Below are 16,426 nucleotides of genomic sequence, written 5' to 3'. Positions count from 1 at the left end.
CTAATGGGCCCCACTTAGTAGTAGCACTTTTCCTGGAGAGAGCTACTACTAAGTCCCATAGCAGCAGCGTGTTTTGCTAAGCAGCACTACTGCTAGTTGCGGCTGGTGCCACCTTTTCCACCCCTCCCCCTCATATCCCTCACTTTGCCCTCTCTCCCCCTCCTTTCCCCTCTCCACTCTCCACCATTGTTTCTCTTTCTTCTCTCTTCCTCCTACCTATCTTCTCTCATCATAATGGCACCCTCCTCCATAAATGGCCTCTCTCTTTCTCCTACACCTCTCTTCTCTCCCCCATTAATGGCCCCTCCACCATAACCCCTCTCCATTAGTTAACTAGCTAGATTCACCTCTCCTCCCCAACAACTAGATCTAGCTAGCTATTTAGCCAACCACACATGCTCTCTCGATCGTTCTCTCTCATCATCTAATTAACCGCGTGCTCTTGGTCTCTCTCAGGAGATATATAGGTGAGTAAAAAGTTTTTTTAAAAACTTTAAATGCGAAGGAGATCGATCAATTCATCGAGTGCCTTATGGGAATCAACGTCAGTTCCAGTTACTGTGGGAAGATAATAAGATTTCTAGGCCCCAAGAAGAAAAGGTTTAGCGGGATGAAGTCTCATGACTGTCACATGATGATGACGCAGGTACTCCCGGTTGCCATTAGAGGGATAATGGAAAAGCACGTCCATGACACGCTTACAGGTCTCTGCAACTTCTTAGACGTTATATCTCAAAAGTCGATAAGTGTGAAGCAGCTCCGAAGGCTATAGGAAGAGATTGTTGTCATACTATGTGAGCTTGACATGTAATTCCCGCCCGTGTTCTTTGATGTCATGGTGCATCTGTGTGTCCACATCGTGGACAACATTATCGACCTCGGGCTAATATTCCTTCACAGCATGATGCCGTTCGAGAGGATGAATTGGGTCATCAATGGATTCGTTCGTAACATGTCTCGTCCCAAAGGGAGCATCGTCCAAGGGTATCTGATGCATGAGTGTGTCTCCTTTTGCGAGAATTATATAGGCGTCTGAGACCCTGTTGTTCGTTTGCCTATCAAGAAGCATGATGGGAAGCTCGAAGGAGATGATCACAGCAATGACCGGAGGGAATTGCACGTGGACTACTCGGATCGACGGAACGACTTTGACAGGGCTAACTTAGTAGTGCTAAAACACCTAGATGTGGTAGATGATTAGGTGGCACAACACAAACAAACCATCGCAAAGAAGTACCATGATAAGGGGATGCTCAAGACGGACGATGAAGTTATTGTAGAAAACAATGCCACTTTCTTCTGTTGGTTTAAACAACAAGTTCTTGTAAAATACCCCAGAAGAGGGCGGTTCGGACGGATTGCTCATACACGCCTTAGCACATGGCCCCATGATAACCCAAAAGTATAGGGGATCGCAACAGTTTTCGAGGGTAGAGTATTCAACCCAAATTTATTAATTCGACACAAGGGGAGCCAAAGAACATTCTCAAGTATTAGCAGCTGAGTTGTCAATTCAACCACACCTAGAAACTTAATATCTGCAGCTAAATGTTTAGTAGCAAAGTAATATGATAGTGGTGGTAACGGTAACAAAAGAGTAACGAAAACAATGTAATGTTTTTGGTATTTTGTAGTGATTGTAACAATAGCAACGGGAAAGTAAATAAGCGTAAACCAGTATATGGAAAGCTCGTAGGCATCGGATCAATGATGTATAATTATGTCGGATGCGGTTCATCATGTAACAGGCATAACATAGGGTGACACAAAACTAGCTCCAATTCGTCAATGTAATGTAGGCATGTATTCCGAATATAGTCATACGTGCTTATGGAAAAGAACTTGCATGACATCTTTTGTCCTACCCTCCCGTGGGAGCGGGGTCCTAATGGAAACTAAGGGATATTAAGGCCTCCTTTTAATAGAGAACCGGAACAAAGCATTAGCACATAGTGAATACATGAACTCCTCAAACTACGGTCATCACCGGTAAGTATCCCGATTATTGTCACTTCGGGGTTAACAGATCATAACACATAATAGGTGACTATAGACTTGCAAGATAGGATCAAGAACTCTCATATATTGATGAAAACATAATAGGTTCAGATCCGAAATCATGGCACTCGGGCCCTAGTGACAAGCATTAAGCATAGCAAAGTCATAGCAACATCAATCTCAGAACATAGTGGATACTAGGGATCAAACCCTAACAAAACTAACTCGATTACATGATAAATCTCATCCAACCCATCACCGTCCAGCAAGCCTACGATGGAATTACTCACACACGGCAGTGAGCATCATGAAAATGGTGATGGAGGATGGTTGATGATGACGACGGCGACGAATCCCCCTCTCCGAAGCCCCGAACGGACTCCAGATCAGCCCTCCCAAGAGGTTTTAGGGCTTGGCGGTGGCTCCGTATCGTAAAACGCGATGATTTCTTCTCTCCTATTTTTTTCTCCCCGAAAGCAGTTATATAGAGTTGGAGTTGGAGTCGGGAGGTCTCCAGGTGGCCCATGAGGTAGGGGGGCGCACTAGGGGGGCGCCCCCACCCTCGTGGCAAGGGTGTGGGCCCCCTGGTCTTCATCTTTGGCGAGGATTTTTTATTATTTATTGTAAGATATTCCGTGGAGTTTCTGGTCATTCCAAGAACTTTTGTTTTCTGCACATAAAACAACATCATGGCAATTCTGCTGAAAACAGCATCAGTCCGGGTTAGTTCCATTCAAATCATACTAGTTAGAGTCCAAAACAAGGGCAAAAGTATTTGGAAAAGTAGATACGACGGACACGTATCACCCCACGCCCAAGATCGTGACCTATCAGTCCTACATTATCAATGGGTACACGTTCTACACGGAGGCCAAAGCCATGAACAGTGATTACCAGAACTCCGGGGTGACAATTCAATGCGTGATCGACGCCAACGGCACAACTGAAAGGTTCTACAGAAGGGTCGAAGAGATCTAGGAGCTTCACTATGCTGGAATGCACGATGCGACGATGTTCCGCGTCAGATGGGCCAAGGACATCGTAAAAGACAACAAGTATTTCACCACCATGTCTATGCCCGACGCGAAGAGCACTCCCATGAACGTTAATGTCATCGCCAAAAATGAGCCATGGGTACACGCTAAGCACGTGACACAATGCTTCTTCATAACCGACCAGGCCAATCCCAGTCGTGTTTTCGTGACGAGATCCAAAAGGAGGATCGTCGGAATGGATGGAGTCGCCAACGAGGAAGACTACGACCAATACGGCAACCCGATGAGGGAAGATGACGATGACGATGAAGCATACATGAAAAGAAGAATCAATACTACATTACCTAAGAAAGATCGTACTCCATGGCTCCGGAAAAGTCACAAGGAGGGGCCCAATTACTCGGCAACGAACAAGAAAGGGAAGAAGCTCAATATGAAACGTCGTCGACGCACCTAATCAGAAACCTACATTTATATATATATATATATGTATCTATTTTGTGTATGCCCTTAAGTAACCATTATCGTTCAACTGATATGTTACCACCACATGCATGGTTCCGGTGATATTCGCGTAGTGGAGGAGAGGGAGACGCTGTCGTCGAGAGAAAAACAAAAAAACTAAAGGGAGAAAGCAGTACAAAAGAAAAGTAAACAGACAAGAAAAGCAAAATAAAAAATAAAAAATAAAAGGAAAATAATAAAAGAAAACTAAAAACTAGAAAAGGAAAATAAAAAATAAAAAAGTAGAGTAAACAAAAAAGAAAAGGAAAATAATAAATAAATAAACTAAAGGGAGAAAGTAGTACAAAAGAAAAAGGAAAGTAAACAGAAAAGAAAAGGAAAATAATAAATAAATAAAGAAAGAAAAGGAAAATGATAAAAGAAAAGAAAACTAAAAACTAGAAAAGGAAAATAAAAAATAAAAAATAAAGGGAGAAAGCAGTACAAAAGAAAAAAAAAGTAAACAGAAAATAAAAGGAAAATAAAAAATAATAAAAGAAAAGGAAAATGATAAAAGAAAAGAAAACTAAAAACTGGAAAAGGAAAATAAAAATAACAATAGCGCTTGTTTGTGGACCAGCGCTATAGCTAAGTATTTTAGAATTAAAAAAAATAAAAAATTGGAACAGTTAGCAGTAGCGCTGGTTTGGAAACAAGCGCTATAGCTAACTTAGCTATAGCACTTGTTTCCAAACCAGCGCTGCCGCTATTGTGAGTTAACCCCTGCCACGCGGGCTAAAAATTTCACCAAGTCCTATTTCCCCCTCATCTCCACCTCGCCCATGTGCTCGCCGTCGACGCCCTCGCGACCTCGCCGTCGCCGGCCGTCGCCTTGCGCCCGCCCTCGACCTCGCCTTCGACCTAGCCATCACCGCCCTCTCCACTGCCCCATAAGCCTCTCCCTCTCCTCTCCCCTGCCCTCCTCTCTCTCTCTCTCTCTGCTCTCTCTCTTTCCATGTGTTGGATGTATGAACCCTAGCTAGGAGATGTAGCAGAGAGAGAGAGAGAGAGAGCAATTTAGTTTAGGGCAATTTAGCAAATTTAGTTTAGGGCAATTTAGTAAATTTAGTTTAGTGTATATAAAATACCTATAAATAGAAAACAGTAGCAAATTGGTTTTTGTAGGTATAAAAAACCGTAGCTAAAATTTATAAAAAACTGTAGCTAATTAGGGTAGTAGCAAATATAGCTAGGGCCAATTTTTTTAGCAAATGAGAAAATTTAGCTAGGGCAAATTTGTTTAGTGCGGTAGCTAATGCAATAGCTAATTAATTAGGGTCAGTAGCAAATAGAGAGAGAGAGATCATTTAGGAAAAACATTAGAAAATAAAAACTAATGCAATAGCCTATACAATGTTGCTGTTTTTAACACTTGGTTAATTTGTGAAGTCCTGGAAATCTGTCATATAATGTTGTCATGTTCTCTTGAGATAGCATCAAATATGTTATATGAACTTGTGCCAATTGTCAAAAAATATTTGAGTTGCCTATGTTTTGCCAGAATGTTGATTCATTTCTGTTCCGGCAAATTACAGGCGCTCCATATGTCCACTTTTCAGCAAAGTTCATGCTGAAAATTTCCATGATTTTCGACATCACTTGTTATACGTCTCCAACGTATCTATAATTTTTGATTGCTCCATGCTATATTATCTTCTGTTTTGGACATTATTGGGCTTTATTATCCACTTTTATATTATTTTTTGGACTAACCTATTAACCGGAGGCCCAGCCCAGAATTGCTGTTCTTTTTGCCTATTTTAGGGTTTCAAAGAAAAGGAATATCAAACGGAGTCCAAACGGAATAAACCTTCGGGAACGTGATTTTTGGAACAAACAAGATCCAGTAGACTTGGACCCCACGTCAAGCAACCAATAGGGAGGCCACGAGGTAGGGGGCGCGCCTACCCCCCCCCCCCCCAAGCGCGCCCTCCACCCTCGTGGGCCCCCTGTTGCTCCACCGACGTACTTCTTCCTCCTATATATACTACGTACCCCCAAACAGTCAGATATGGAGCCAAAACCCTAATTCCACTGCCGTAACTTTCTGTATCCACGAGATCCCATCTTGGGGCCTGTTCCGGAGCTCCGCCGGAGGGGGCATCGATCACGGAGGGCTTCTACATCAGCATCATAGTCTCTTTGATGAAGTGTGAGCAGTTTACCTCAGACCTTCGGGTCCATAGTTATTAGCTAGATGGCTTCTTCTCTCTTTTTGGATCTCAATACAAAGTTCTCCCCCTCTCTTGTGGATATCTAGTCGATGTAATCTTCTTTTGCGGTGTGTTTGTTGACACCGATGAATTGTGGGTTTATGATCAAGTTTATCTATGAACAATATTTAAATCTTCTCTGAATTCTTTTATGTATGATTGCTTATCTTTGCAAGTCTCTTGGAATTATTAGTTTGGTTTGGCCTACTAGATTGATCTTTCTTGCAATGGGAGAAGTGCTTAGCTTTGGGTTTAATCTTGCAGTGTCCTTTCCCAGTGACAGTAGGGGCAGCCAGGCACGTATTGTATTGTTGTCATCGAGGATAACAAGATGGGGTTTTCATCATATTGCATGAGTTTATCCCTCTACATCATGTCATCTTGCTTAAAGTGTTACTCTGTTCTCTTGAACTTAATACTCTAGATGCATGCTGGATAGTGGTCGATGTGTGGAGTAATAGTAGTAGATGCAGGTAGGAGTCAGTCTACTTGTCTCGGACGTGATGCCTATATACATGATCATACCTAGGTATTCTCATAACTATTCTCAATTCTGTCAATTGCTCAATAGTAATTTGTTCACCCACCGTAAAATACTTATGCTCTTGAGAGAAGCCACTAGTGAAACCTATGGCCCCAGGGTCTATCTTCATCATATTAATCTTCCAACACTTGGTTATTTCCTTTGATTTTTACTTTACTTTTATTTTAGTTTGCATCTTTATCATAAAAATACCAAAAATATTATCTTATCATATCTATCAGATCTCACTCTCATAAGTGACCGTGTAGGGATTGACAACCCCTTATCGCGTTGGTTGCGAGAATTTATTTGTTTTGTGTAGGTACGAGGGACTGGCACGTAGCCTCCTACTGGATTGATACCTTGATTCTCAAAAACTGAGGGAAATACTTATGCTACTTTGCTGCACCACCCTTTCGTCTTCAAGGGAAAACCAACGCAAGTGCTCAAGAGGTAGCAAGAAGGATTTCTGGCGCCGTTGCCGGGGAGGTGTACGTAAAAGTCAACATACCAAGTACCCATCACAAACCCTTATCTCCCGCATTACATTATTTGCCATTTGCCTCTCGTTTCCCTCTCCCCCACTTCACCCTTGCCATTTTATTCGCCCTCTCTTTCTCTATCCTCCCTCTCTTTCTCTATTTGCCTCTTTTTGCTCGTTCGTCGTTTGCTTGTGTGTTGGATTGCTTGCTTGTCACGATGGCTCAAGATAACACTAAATTGTGTGACTTTACCCATACCAACAACAATGATTTTATTGGCACTCCGATTGCTCCTCTTACCGATGCTGAATCTTGTGAAATTAATGCTGCCTTGCTGAGTCTTGTCATGAAAGATCCGTTTTCCGGCCTTCCTAGTGAAGATGCCGCTACCCATCTAAATAGCTTTGTTGATTTGTGTGATATGCAAAAGAATAAAGATGTTGATAATGATATTGTTAAATTGAAGTTATTTCCTTTTTCTCTTAGAGATCATGCTAAAGCTTGGTTTTCGTCTTTGCCTAAAAATAGTATTGATTCTTGGAATAAGTGCAAAGATGCTTTTATCTCTAAGTATTTTCCTCCCGCTAAGATTATCTCACTTAGAAATGATATTATGAATTTTAAGCAACTTGATCATGAACATGTTGCACAAGCTTGGGAGAGGATGAAATTAATGATACGTAATTGCCCAACACATGGTTTGAATTTGTGGATGATTATACAATTTTTTTATGCCGGATTGAATTTTGCTTCTAGAAATCTTTTAGATTCGGCTGCGGGGGCACTTTTATGGAAATCACTTTAGGACAAGTTACTAAACTCCTAGATAATATTATGGTTAATTATTCTCAATGGCACACTGAAAGATCTACTAATAAAAAAGTGCATGCGATAGAATAAATTAATGTTTTGAGTGGAAAGATGGATGAACTTATGAAATTATTTGCTAATAAGAGTGTTTCTTCTGATCCTAATGATATGCCTTTGTCTACTTTGATTGAGAATAATAATGAATCTATTGATGTGATTTTTTTTGGTAGGAATAATTTTGGTAACAACGCGTATAGAGGAAACTTTAATCATAGGCCTTATCCTAGTAATTCCTCTTATAATTATGGTAATTCCTACAACAATTCTTATGGAAATTATAATAAGATGCCCTCTGATTTTGGATCCAATATTAAAGAATTTATTACTTCACAAAAGAATGTCAATGCTTTGATTGAAGAGAAATTGCTTAAGATTGATGAGTTGGCTAGGAACATTGATAGAATTTCTCTTGATGTTTATTCTTTGAACCTTATATCTATTCCTCCTAAGCATGATATCAATAAGTCTCTCAAAGCCATGAGAATTTCCATTGATGAGTGCAAGGAAAGAACCGCTAGGATGCGTGCTAAGAAAGATTCCTTTATAAGAGCGTGTTCTTCTAGTTTCCATGATGATGAAGATGAAGATCTAAAAGTTATTAATGTGTCCCCTATTAAATCTTTGTTTTGCAATATAAATCTTGATAATGATGGGACTGAATATGATCCACCTTTACCTAGGAGGTGTTCCAAAAATTCGGAGTTTTTAGATCTTGATGCTAAATTTTATAAAAGTGGGATTGAAGAGATCAAAACTCCAGATTTTAATGAACCTACTATTTTGGATTTCAAGGAATTTAATTATGATAATTGCTCTTTGATAGATTGTCTTTCCTTGTTGCAATCCGTGCTAAATTCTCCTCATGCTTATAGTCAAAATAAGGCTTTTACCAAACATATCGTTGAGGCTTTGATGCAATCTTATGAAAAAAAACTTGAGTTCGAAGTTTCTATCCCTAGAAAAACTTTATGATGAGTGGGAACCAACTATTAAAATTAAAATTAAAGATCATGAATGCTATCCTTTGTGTGATTTGTTAGGTTTCCGTGATTTTGATGATTACTCTTTAAACTTGCACCTTGCGGATTCCACAATTAAGAAACATATGGGAAGAATTAATGATGTTCTTATTGTTGCAAATAGGAATTATGTGCCCGTATATTTTATCGTTCTTGACATAGATTGCAATCCTTCATGTCCTATTATTCTTGGTAGACCTTTCCTTAGAATGATTGGTGCAATTATTGATATGAAGGAAGGAAATATTATATTCCAATTTCCATTAAGGAAAGGCATGGAACACTTTCCTAGAAATAAAATTAAAGTACCTTATGAATCTATTATGAGAGCCACTTATGGATTGCCTACCAAAGATGGCAATACCTAGATCTATCATTGCTTTTATGCCTAGCTAGGGGCGTTAAACGATAGCGCTTGTTGGGAGGCAACCCAATTTTATTTTTATTCCTTGCTTTTTGCTCCTGTTTAGTAATAAGTAATTTATCTAGCCTCTTTTTTCGTTGTGTTATTTGTGTTTAATTAGTGTTTGTGCCAAGTAGAACCGTTGGGAAGATTTGGGGAAAGTCTTGTTAATCTTGCTGTAAAAAACAGAAACATTAGCGCTCACGAGAACTGCTGCCATTTTTATTTGGAAAGTGCTATTTAGTTAATTGTTTTTTCAGATGATTAATAGATAAATTCCTCACATCCAGAAATTTATTTTAGAATTTTTTCTGTTCCAGATCTTGCGCTATCTACAAATGACTACAGACTGTTATGTTTTTGACAGATTCTGTTTTTCGTGTGTTCTTTGCTTATTTTGATGAATCTATGGCTAGTAAAATAGTTTATAAACCATAGAGAAGTTGGAATATAGTAGGTTTAACACCAATATGAATAAATAATGAGTTCATCACAGTACCTTGAAGTGGTCTTTTATTTTCTTTCGCTAACGGAGCTCACGAGATTTTCTACTTTAAGTTTTGTGTTGTGAAGTTTTAATGTTTTGGGTAAAGATTTGATGGATTATGGAACAAGTAGTGGCAAGAGCCTAAGAGCATCTCCAGCCGTTCAGCCCCCCAGGACGCATAAAAATCGCCCCCTGGGGGCGAGCCGGTGATACAATCGGAGCTGAGGGCGGTTTCGCGCCTAGTCGTTGCCCCAGCTCACCCTAGGCGCCGATATTGGCCCACTTTTCAGCCCCATTTCGGCGAATAAAGAGCCCATATGGGCGACAATAGGCCCATATTTGGTGTGGTTCGCCGTTGTTCGGCGTTCAATTACACACATAAATTTTTTTACCACATATTTCATCACAGAAATATCAAATACTTCAACAAAATAGTACAACAACAAATAGTTCAATACAAATTATATAGTTCAGCAAATAAAAACCCATATTTCATCACACGTCACGCCCGGCGTCGCCCTTGAGCCTCCATAGATGCTCTATCAGATCTTGATGATGCACCTGTGGGTCTCAGATCTCCTGACGCATACTGAGATAGGCAGTCCAGGTTGCCGGTAGCTGGTGATCAACTTTGGCTAGAGGACCCTGCCTGTAGTATGGTTCAGTGTCAAACACTGGGTCTTCTTGCTCGCTCTCTATGATCATGTTGTGCAAGATGACACATCAAGTCATAATCTCCCACATTTGATCTTTCGACCAGGTCTGAGCGGGGTACCAGACAACAGCAAACTGAGAATGGAGCACACCAAATACCCGCTCGACATCCTTCCTGCAAGCCTCCTAAGCCTTCACAAACCAGGCATTCTTGCCTCCTAGCACAGGGTTTGAGATCGTCTTCACAAATGTCGACCATCTCGGATAGATGCCATCAGCTAGATAGTACCCCTTGTTGTAGTGCCGCCCATTGATCTCGAAGTTCACCGGAGGAGAATGACCTTCAACAAGCTTGGCAAAGACAGAAGAGCACTGCAGCACGTTGATGTCATTGTGAGTTCCTGGCATACCAAAGAAGGACTGCCAAATCCAGAGGTCCTGTGTGGCCACCACCTCAAGTACCACACTGCAGCCGCCTTTGGCGCCGTTGTACATCCCCTGCCAAGAAAATGGGCAATTCTTCCACTTCCAATGCACACACTCGATGCTTCCAAGCATCCCAAGAAATCCTCTTGCTGCATTCTGTGCTAGGATCCGAGCAGTGTCTTCTGCATTGGGTGTTCTCAAGTATTGTTGTCCAAACACTGCCACCACTGCCCGGCAGAACTTGTAGAAACACTCTATGCTGGTGGACTCGGCCATGCGCCCATAGTCGTCGAGTGAATCACTGGGAGATCTGTATGCAAGCATCCTCATCATTATCGTGCACTTCTGGATGGAGGTGAATCCAAGGGCGCCGGTGCAATCCATCTTGCACTTGAAGTAGTTGTCAAACTCCCGGATGGAATTCACAATTCTAAGGAAGAGCTTTCGGCTCATCCGATAACGGCGCCGAAATGTTTTCTCACCGTGAAGTGGAGCATCGGCCAAGTAGTCGGAGTAGAGCATGCAGTAGCCTTTGAGACGATGCCGGTTCTTTGCTTTCACCCGCCCCGGCACCGAGCCACCTTGCCGCGGCTTTTCATTGCTCGCCGACAGCTGGGTGAGGGCGGCGAGCACCATGAGATGCTCTTCTTCCTGGACGTCGGCCTCGGCTTCCTCCTCCAGCAGCGCGGTGAGCGCTTCCTCGTCATCCGAGTCCATCGCCGAGGCAGGCAAATCGCTGAACACCTTGTGCCCGGTGTGCGTGTACCTGCCGCTAAACTGCCCCTCCGCAGCCGGAAACGGCGGTCGGAAAAGCCCAGCTGCTGTTGGAGGGGCTGCCGCGGCGAAGCTCTGCTATTTTTCCGGCGTGGAATGGCTATCTAGTGGTGAAAGGCGGCGGGCGGCACCGGGATATAGCTACTAGCGGTCGAGGGCGCGGGGGGTGGGAGGCGAGTCAGGGAAGAAAACCTTGACTTCTCCCCTGACGGCGTGGGCCAGCCATGCTTTTCCCTTACGCCGGAGCCCCCAACTGCCCCCCAGTGCGCCGGGTTTGGCCTGTGACCGCCGGGTCGAAAAAAGGGCCGAACTGGCATTTTCGGCGTCCTGGGGGCACGATTGGGGCGTTTTTTTGGCGCCGGCGCCGAAAAAGTGGCCTGGGGGGCTGTTGGGGGCGCGACTGGAGATGCTCTAAGCTTGGGGATGCCCATGGCACCCCCAAGATAATCTAAGGACACCTAAAAGCCAAACCTTGGTGATGCCCCGGAAGGCATCCCCTCTTTCGTCTACTTCTATCAGTAACTTTACTTGGAGCTATATTTTTATTCACCACATGATATGTGTTTTGCTTGGAGCGTCTTGTATGATTTGAGGCTTCGCTTTTTAGTTTACCACAATCATCTTTGCTTTACACAGCTTTTGAGAGAGACACACATGATTCGGAAATTATTAGAATACTCTATGTGCTTCACTTATATCTTTTGAGTTATATAGTTTTGCTCTAGTACTTCACTTATATCTTTTAGAGCACGGTGGTGGACTTGTTTTTATAGAAACTATTAAACTCTCATTCTTCACTTAGATTATTTTGAGAGTATTAAATAGCATGGTAATTTTCTTAAATAATCCTAATATGCTAGGCATTCAAGATTAGTAAAATTCTCTTATGAGTGTGTTGAATACTATGAGAAGTTTGATACTTGATAATGTTTTGAGACATGGAGATGGTGATATTAGAGTCATGCTAGTTGAGTAGTTGTGAATTTTAGAAATACTTGTGTTAAAGTTTGTGATTCCCATAGCATGCATGTATGGTGAACTGTTATGTGATGAAGTCGGAGCATGATTTATTTATTGATTGTCTTCCTTATGAGTGGCGGTCAGGGACGAGCAATGTTATTTTCCTACCAATCTATCCCCTAGGAGCATGCGCGTAATACTTTGCTTTGATAACTTGTAGATTTTTGCAATAAGTATATGAGTTCTTTATGACTAATGTTGAGTCCATGGATCATACGCACTCTCACCCTTCCACCATTGCTAGCCTCTCTAATACCGCGCACCTTTCGCCGGTATCATAAACCCACCATATATCTTCCTCAAAACAGCCACCATACCTACCTATCATGGCATTTCCATAGCCATTTTGAGATATATTGCCATGCAACTTTCCACCGTTCCATTTACTATGACACGCTCCATCATTGTCATATTGCTTTGCATGATCATGTAGTTGACATTGTATTTGTGGCAAAGCCACCTTTCATAATTCTTTCATACATGTCACTCATGAGTCATTGCATATCCCGGCACACCACCGGAGGCTTTCATATAGAGTCATATCTTGTTCTAAGTATCGAGTTGTAATTCTTGAGTTGTAAGAAAATAAAAGTGTGATGATCATCATTATTTGAGCATTGTCCCAAGTGAGGAAAGGATGATGGAGACTAGGATTCCCCCACAAGTCGGGATGAGACTCCGGACCAAAAATAAAATAAAATAAAGAGGCCAAAGAAGCCCAAATAAAAAAAAGAGGCCATAAAAAAGGAGAAGGCCCAAATAAAAAAATAAAAATAGAGAGAAAAAGAGAGAAGGGACAATGCTACTGTCCTTTTACCACACTTGTGCTTCAAAGTAGCACCATGATCTTCATGATAGAGAGTCTCCTATGATATCACTTTCATATACTAGTGGGAATTTTTCATTGTACAACTTGGCTTGCATATTCCAATGATGGGTTTCCTCAAAATGCCCTAGGTCTTCGTGAGCAAGCAAGTTGGATGCACACCCACTTAGTTTCTTTTTGAGCTTTCATATACTTATAGCTCTAGTGCATCCGTTGCATGGCAATCCCTACTCAATCACATTGATATCTATTGATGGGCATCTCCATAGCCCGTTGATATGCCTAGTTGATGTGAGACTATCTTCTCCCTTTTGTAGCATTCCACATCAAAAATTCTGTTTTTATCATTTACCTACTCGAGGACGAGCAGGAATTGAGCTTGGGGATGTTGATACGTCTCCAACGTATCTATAATTTTTTATTGTTCCATGCTATTATATTATCAACCTTGAATGTTTTATATGCATTTATATGCTATTTTATATGATTTTTGGGACTCACCTATTAACCTAGAACCCAATGCCAGTTTCTGTTTTTTCCTTGTTTTAGAGTATCACACAAAAGGAAAATCAAACGGAGTCCAATTGACCTGAAACTTCACGGAACTTATTTTTGGACCTGATTGACCTGAGAATGTCAAAAGTATGAAACAATTGCTTGGCTTGTCATCGGGGTTGTGCATGATTTAAATACTTTGTGTGGTGAAGATAGAGCATAGCCAGACTATATGATTTTGTAGGGATAACTTTCTTTGGCCATGTTATATTGAAGAGACATAATTGCTTAGTTAGTATGCTTGAAGTGTTATTATTTCTATGTCAATATTAAACTTTTGTCTTGAATCCTTCGGATCTGAATATTCATACCACAATTAAGAAGAATTACATTGAAATTATGCCAAGTAGCATTCCACATCAAAAATTCTGTTTTTATCATTTACCTACTCGAGGACGAGTAGGAATTAAGCTTGGGGATGCTTGATACGTCTCCAACATATCTATAATTTTTGATTGCTCCATGCTATATTATCTTCTGTTTTGGACATTATTGGGCTTTATTATTCACTTTTATGTTATTTTTGGGACTAACCTATTAACCGGATGCCCAACCCAGAATTGTTGTTTTTTTGCCTATTTTAGGGTTTCGAAGAAAAGGAATATCAAACGGAGTCCAAACGGAATAAAACCTTCGGGAATGTGATTTTTGGAACGAACAAGATCCAGGAGACTTGGACCCTACGTCAAGCAACCAACAGGGAGGCCACGAGGTAGGGGGCGTGCCTACCCCCCAGGTGCGCCCTCCACCCTCGTGGGCCCCCTGTTGCTCCACCGACGTACTTCTTCCTACTATATATACCTACGTACCCCCAAACGATCAGATATGGAGCCAAAACCCTAATTCCACCGCCGTAACTTTCGGTATCCACAAGATCCCATCTTGGGGCCTATTGCGGAGCTCCGCCGGAGGGGGCAACGATCACGGAGGGCTTCTAAATCAACACCATAGCCTCTCCGATGAAGTGTGAGTAGTTTACCTCAGACCTTCGGGTCCATAGTTGTTAGCTAGATGGCTTCTTCTCTCTTTTTGGATCTCAATACAAATTTCTCCCCCTCTCTTGCGGAGATCTATTCGATGTAATCTTCTTTTGCGGTGTGTTTGTTGAGACCGATGAATTGTGGGTTTATGATCAAGTTTATCTATGAACAATATTTGAATCTTCTCTGAATTCTTTTATGTATGATTGGTTATCTTTGCAAGTCTCTTCGAATTATCAGTTTGGTTTGGCCTACAAGATTGATCTTTCTTGCAACAGGAGAAGTGCTTAGCTTTGGGTTCAATCTTGTGGTGTCCTTTCCCAGTGACAGTAGGGGCAGCAAGGCACGTATTGTATTGTTGCCATCGAGGATAACAAGATGGGGTTTTCATCATATTGCATGAGTTTATCCCTCTACATCATGTCATATTGCTTAAAGAGTTACTCTGTTCTCTTGAACTTAATACTCTAGATGCATGCTGGATAGCGGTCGATGTGTGGAGTAATAGTAGTAGATGCAGGCATGAGTCGGACTACTTGTCTCAGACGTGATGCCTATATACATGATCATACCTAGATATTCTCATAACTATGCTCAATTCTGTCAATTGCTCAACAGTAATTTTCACCCACCATAAAATACTTATGCTCTTGAGAGAAGCCACTAGTGAAACCTATGGCCCCCAGGGTCTATCTTCATCATATTAATCTTCCAACACTTAGTTATTTCCTTTCCTTTAATTTTACTTTGCATCTTTATCATCAAAATACCAAAAATATTATCCTATCATATCTATCAGATCTCACTCTCGTAAGTGACTGTGTAGGGATTGACAACCCCTTATCGCGTTGGTTGCGAGGATTTATTTGTTTTGTGTAGGTACGAGGGACTGGCGCGTAGCCTCCTACTAGATTGATACCTTGGTTCTCAAAAACTGAGGGAAATACTTATGCTACTTTGCTGCACCACCCTTTCCACTTCAAGGGAAAACCAACGCAAGTGCTCAAGAGGTAGCAACTTGTGCTAGAAACTAGGACATATGGAGTACCCGGGATTTGCCGGAAGGGGTATGAATCAACATTCCGACCAAATATAGGCCCCCTTTTTCTCTTCATTATATCCTTTATTTACAATTGTTGAATAGGAAACATGTCTACCGACGCCGAAGTCGCGGGTGGTTCTACTCGCCTCGAAGACCCCCTCGAGGCAGCAAATCACTATTTCGATTACCTGGATGAATACTAGATCGGGTTGCATGGTGGTGGCAGTGGCATCAACCCCACCCCCGACACTGGCACAGACACCGACATCGACACCACCCCTGAGACTGGCAACGATGCTGCCATAGCCGGTAAAGAAATGAAGAAGAAGAGGACACGAAGACGAAACGAGCTTGGCATCAGACAAATTGTGGTCACGGAGATGCACCCCCAGAAGTTAGAGACAATGGTGCTGGAGGAAGCGTGCAAGTGCTGGGGCAATCAACTTGGATGCATCCTCAGGGAAACCGCCAACATCAACGACAATAGGTTGAGGCCCATACCACATATGGAGAACATGCTCCTAAAGAAGTTGCACAATAGGTACTTGTTCCCCGGCCGGAATGAAGAAAAATATAAAGATCTGTGGGAAGACATCGCCATGACAAAGATAAACGACTAGGCGATGGTGACATTCACCAAGGACTTGTGCGCCTG

This window comes from Triticum urartu, chromosome 3A (genome assembly GCF_056163025.1).
Source record: "Triticum urartu cultivar PI428250 chromosome 3A, HENAU_Tu73, whole genome shotgun sequence".
Classification (NCBI taxonomy): domain Eukaryota; kingdom Viridiplantae; phylum Streptophyta; class Magnoliopsida; order Poales; family Poaceae; genus Triticum; species Triticum urartu.
This window is presented reverse-complemented; position numbering follows the sequence as displayed.